Source organism: Ranitomeya imitator, chromosome 5 (genome assembly GCF_032444005.1).
Source record: "Ranitomeya imitator isolate aRanImi1 chromosome 5, aRanImi1.pri, whole genome shotgun sequence".
Lineage (NCBI taxonomy): Eukaryota > Metazoa > Chordata > Amphibia > Anura > Dendrobatidae > Ranitomeya > Ranitomeya imitator.
In genome coordinates, this window is record NC_091286.1 from 430618490 (window position 1) to 430624489 (window position 6000).

Consider the following 6000-nt stretch of genomic DNA (forward strand, 5'->3'; position numbering starts at 1 on the left):
CTCCTTCCACTAGGCCTCCACTGACCACACCACTGCTGCCCGTGTACCCCTGGAACCAATTTAAAATTGCCTACAGCCAGCCCAATTTTTTTATTTTAGGCCTTCGATGCCTGTCTGCGGTCCATTCTTTCAACTACTACTACACTGACCAGGGCACTGCTGCCCGTGTACCCCTGGAACCAATTTAAAATTGCCTACAGCCATGTGTTATTATTTTAGGCCTTCGATGCCTGTCTGCGGTCACTCCTTCCACTAGGCCTCCACTGACCACACCACTGCTGCCCGTGTACCCCTGGAACCAACATCAGAAAATATAAAAATAAGTATTTTGCTTATAAAAAAGAAAATACTGGAGAGATATCAAATGCAGACATTTTAACATTAAAAACAAACACACAACTAAAATCTGGTACAGTACTAAAAATGGCCACCAGCTACAATTACTTTCTCCTGCAAGTAGTTAACTGAAAGGTTTTTTAAATTGAAAACACAGATATGGCATCCACCGAGTGTTGTCCTGTCGCGTCTTCTTTATATTATTGCCGAGAAGATGCAAAACAATGAAAATAATAAAATCATTAATTACCAAAATAATAGAGAAAGTCAACACCACATTGCAAATAAACATTCATTCCAAATAAAGAAGCAGGGCGCGTCCGAGGGTGAGTATATACCTAATAAGAATATAATCACCCTCGGACGCGCAATGCTTATTTCCAACAGCCTTCCTTCCTAAGAATCAGCCCTTCCGTGGTGTAGAGAGACGTTGTGTTACACTCCAAGGTGTTCCCCAGGTTGCCTTTCCTGAGCTTCGATCTTCCGGCTCTCGTTTAGTAGTTGTTGGAAACTACGCTGCATTAGGCCTTCAAATTGGGTATGGGGTGTAGAGAGATGGTGTGTTCCACTCCAAGGTGTTCCCCAGGTTTCCTCGCCAATGCTTCGATCATCATGCTCTCGTTTAGTAGTTGTTGGAAACTACGCTGCATTAGGCCTTCAAATTGGGTATGGGGTGGAGAGAGATGGTGTGTTCCACTCTAAGGTGTTCCCCAGGTTGCCTTTCCTGAGCTTCGATCTTCCGGCTCTCGTTTAGTAGTTCTTGGAAACTACACTGCATTAGGCCTTCAAATTGGGTATGGGGTGTAGAGAGAGGGTGTGTTACACTCCAAGGTGTTCCCCAGGTTGCCTTTCCTGAGCTTCGATCTTCATGCTCTCGTTTAGTAGTTGTCTGAAACTACGCTGCATTAGGCCTACAAATTGGGTATGGGGTGTAGAGAGAGGGTTTGTTACACTCCAAGGTGTTCCCCAGGTTGCCTTTCCTGAGCTTCGATCTTCCGGCTCTCGTTTAGTAGTTGTTGGAAACTACGCTGCATTAGGCCTTCAAATTGGGTATGGGGTGTAGAGAGAGGGTGTGTTACACTCCAAGGTGTTCCCCAGGTTGCCTTTCCTGAGCTTCGATCTTCCGGCTCTCGTTTAGTAGTTGTTGGAAACTACGCTGCATTAGGCCTTCAAATTGGGTATGGGGTGTAGAGAGATGGTGTGTTCCACTCCAAGGTGTTCCCCAGGTTGCCTTTCCTGAGCTTCGATCTTCCGGCTCTCGTTTAGTAGTTCTTGGAAACTACACTGCATTAGGCCTTCAAATTGGGTATGGGGTGTAGAGAGAGGGTGTGTTACACTCCAAGGTGTTCCCCAGGTTGCCTTTCCTGAGCTTCGATATTCCGGCTCTCGTTTAGTAGTTGTTGGAAACTACACTGCATTAGGCCTACAAATTTGGTATGGGGGAAACATTGGCGCATCTGCGGTCCCTCCTTCCTCTAGGCCTCCACTGACCTGTCTACTGATGCCCGTGTTCCCCTGGAACCAATTTTAAATTGCCTACAGGCAGCCCAATTTATTATGTTAGGGCTTCGAAGCCTGTCTGCGGTCCCTCCTTCCACTAGGCCTCCACTGACCTGTCTACTGCTGCCCGTGTACCCCTTGAACCAACATCATAAAATAAAAAAAAAAGTATTTTGCTTTTAAAAAAGAAAATACTGGTGAGATATCAAATGCAGACATTTTAACATTAAAAACAAACACACAACTAAAATCTGGTACAGTACTAAAAATGGCCACCAGCTACAATTACTTTCTCCTGCAAGTAGTTAACTGAAAGGTTTTTTAAATTGAAAACACAGATATGGCATCCACCGAGTGTTGTCCTGTCGCGTCTTCTTTATATTATTGCCGAGAAGATGCAAAACAATGAAAATAATAAAATCATTAATTACCAAAATAATAGAGAAAGTCAACACCACATTGCAAATAAACATTCATTCCAAATAAAGAAGCAGGGCGCGTCCGAGGGTGAGTATATACCTAATAAGAATATAATCACCCTCGGACGCGCAATGCTTATTTCCAACAGCCTTCCTTCCTAAGAATCAGCCCTTCCGTGGTGTAGAGAGACGTTGTGTTACACTCCAAGGTGTTCCCCAGGTTGCCTTTCCTGAGCTTCGATCTTCCGGCTCTCGTTTAGTAGTTGTTGGAAACTACGCTGCATTAGGCCTTCAAATTGGGTATGGGGTGTAGAGAGATGGTGTGTTACACTCCAAGGTGTTCCCCAGGTTGCCTTTCCTGAGCTTCGATCTTCCGGCTCTCGTTTAGTAGTTCTTGGAAACTACACTGCATTAGGCCTTCAAATTGGGTATGGGGTGTAGAGAGAGGGTGTGTTACACTCCAAGGTGTTCCCCAGGTTGCCTTTCCTGAGCTTCGATCTTCTGGCTCTCGTTTAGTAGTTCTTGGAAACTACACTGCATTAGGCCTACAAATTGGGTATGGGGTGGAGAGAGATGGTGTGTTCCACTCCAAGGTGTTCCCCAGGTTGCCTTTCCTGAGCTTCGATCTTCCGGCTCTCGTTTAGTAGTTCTTGGAAACTACACTGCATTAGGCCTTCAAATTGGGTATGGGGTGTAGAGAGAGGGTGTGTTACACTCCAAGGTGTTCCCCAGCTTGCCTTTCCTGAGCTTCGATCTTCCGGCTCTCGTTTAGTAGTTCTTGGAAACTACACTGCATTAGGCCTACAAATTGGGTATGGGGTGGAGAGAGATGGTGTGTTACACTCCAAGGTGTTCCCCAGGTTTCCTTGCCATTGCTTCGGTCTTCCGACTCTCGTTTAGTAGTTGTAGAAAAGTACACTGCATTAGGCCTACAAAATGGGTATGGGGTGGAGAGAGATGGTGTGTTACACTCCAAGGTGTTCCCCAGGTTGCCTTTCCTGAGCTTCTATCTTCAGGCTCTCATTAAATTGTGGTTAAATGGAACAACTGCATTTGGCGTACTAGTTGGTTTGGGGCCTACTATCGGTGTCTGCCACTCCTTGCTGTTCTCCTCCACTGAACAAAGCTGTGCCGCCTGTTTACTACGGTTGCCAATTTTGAACTGCATTTCGACTACTTACTGATTTGGCCCTACTCTCTGTGTCAGCCTCTCATTCCAGTTGTCCTCCACTGCAATGCCCCCTGGTTATTCCTGTGTTACCAATTTTGAACTGCATTTAGCCCACTTTATTCTTTGGGCCTATATCTGTGTTTCCACTTCATCGTGCCCATTGCCCAGCCAGTGATAGATGAGTCTGCTGGTACATTGACCCATAACGCAACATTCCCCCTGCATGCTACACAACAACATTGTGACCCTGCTGAAAGTCAGGTTGCTCTTCCCGCATACCATACCACCTTACACGGGGACAAAGAGGAAGGTGCAGATGAAAGTGCAGGTTCCTTCATCAGGTGGGGGGAGGAATACTAGTTGGCGACGTCACTGGCACAGGGCCTCTCATAGTACGCAAAAGTGTTGCTGCCGGTGGGAGGCGCCCCCGCCGTGCAAACACACCGCTGTACTTTGAGGGGCCCTGTGCCAGTGCCAATGCCAACAAGTGGCCCCCCCCTGCTTGCTCAGGATCACAGCACTTGCAAAGTTGAAATACTTACCTCTCCCTGCTCCACTGCCGTGACGTGGTCCAGATTTCCTGGGCCCACTAATTACTTGAACCAGCCCTACCCCACACAACTTTAGCCAAATGACCCCCAATTTCAAATGCCTTCCAATTATTATAAGGTAAATTACGCTTGACAAGCTTCATTAAGAAGAATGGATGGTTTTGACATTAAAATGGGCACTCTAGGTGTTTTCCTGGCCCCCACTCACTGCCGACTATGCTGCCCCATTGACTTGCATTGGGTTTCGTGTTTCGGTCGATCCCGACTTTACGTCATAATCGGCCGATTTCACTCAACCCGACTTTTGAGATAGTCGGGTTTCGCGAAACCCAGCTCGACTCTAAAAAGGTCAAGGTCGCTCAACTCTAGTCAGCAGGTTGCAGCCTATGGGTGCAGGGGTGGCAGACCAAGCAGTCGGGGGTGCCCCAAGAGCCAATATTCTGCTGGAGTCAGTATGGAGCAACCTCCCAAAGTTTTCTGGAAGTAAGACCATGTTGTGAAGCTGGATGAAACGGGTCAAGGGGGTGACGAGAATACACCCCATGACGCTGGCATGAGAGGCAGAGTTGGCCATAATGGCTTTGGATGGTGAGGCCAAGGACTCTGTGATGCTTCGAACCCCTTGGGCCTGGGACACCTTTGAAAAAGTACTGCAGATACTGGAAGATACTCATGGGGACCACACAGACGTAGGGGAGTTATGTATGCATTTATTTATTCATATTTAAAGAGAGGGGGAGACTGTGACGCAGTATATGAACATACTACAGGAAATCCACACTGCCATTATTAAGAAAGACGGCGCAGGCATAGGAACCCCTGACATAGTGCTGCGAGACCAGTTGGTGACAAGCTTGTGAGACCTGCTGTTAAAACAGGCTTTGCAGGAGCACTTGCGGACAAACCCGCGCTTGACATTTACTGAAATAGGGAGCTCGCGCGTATACGTTAGCTTAGCAGGGGGTTGCAGCCTTGGTAGGGATGGTCCGGTGTTGCAGAGTACCTGCCCCGGACGAGGAAGAACCAAAGTGGTCCTGCAAATTACAGCAAGGAATGCAAAGGATAAGGGAAGAAGTTGAAAGCCTGAAGAAAACCCTTGCTGCTGTCTTGAGGCCCAGTGTCATACCCCAAGGTAATTCCCGGCGAAGGATAGAAGAAGGTAGAGAAGAGATGCAGAGCATCAGAAGTACCCCAACAGTTGCCCTGAAATTTGCTTTCAGGATGTGGAGTGAAGAGCATTCGCAGATGGGATATGCTTCCCGCGGAGTCCGATGATCCAGAAGAAAGTGCCCACCAGGCAGGTGCAGAAGTGAGTGCTGGACATGCGGAAGAGTGGGACAGCTGTCCAGAAATTGCCCTACCTGAGACCGATGATGGTGGAGAACCACTCACCCCTTCAAAGGTACTAATAATTGGAGAGAACGCCACCCCTGGGAGAGATGATATGGCGAGAGGAGAGGAGCCGCACCTAGAGCCAGACAGAGCCACGACGATGGACGCAAAGAAGAAATGAAGAAGGTGTCATCTGTCCATGGCGAGATGTCTACGCAGTCCTGGTGCGTGGAGGTGAGTCTGGTGATACTTCAAGCTGGATCCGAATGTTCCGTCCATGAAGTCCAACCTGAAAGTGTACAAGTTCCAAGAGTTCCTGATGATGAGAAAAAAGAGACACTTAACTCGTCCTCTGAAGTGAAAAGTTTGCCACCCACCAGCTCAAGGGACCCTGATCCACTGGAAGAGTTGCAAGATGCCCATGAGGTACCCCCGCCAGAAGTAGTAGACTGTGAAGAGGAAGAAGGTCCTGAGACAATGCCTCCGGCAGCTATGGATGATGAACAGGGGGAATATCCCGACCAGCCATATGTTAACTCAGAAGAGTAACAGATCCCGGAGATTGCTGCTCCGTGAAACCTGCATGAACTCCCGCTATCTGCTCCTAGACCCTAAGTTTGGAGTACCTCTAACCAGCCTTATTGGCAAAAGATGGAGCCAGGGAGGCAGGAGAGGTTGCAAAAATCATGGA

At 47.9% G+C, this 6000-nt stretch overlaps 1 pseudogene; it reads left to right on the plus strand.

Annotated features, from left to right (window-relative positions):
• The window catches only part of LOC138637791 (piwi-like protein 1), a 96532-nt pseudogene extending 91042 nt beyond the window's left edge, over positions 1–5490 (plus strand).
• Positions 5491–6000: the final 510 nt, after the last annotated feature.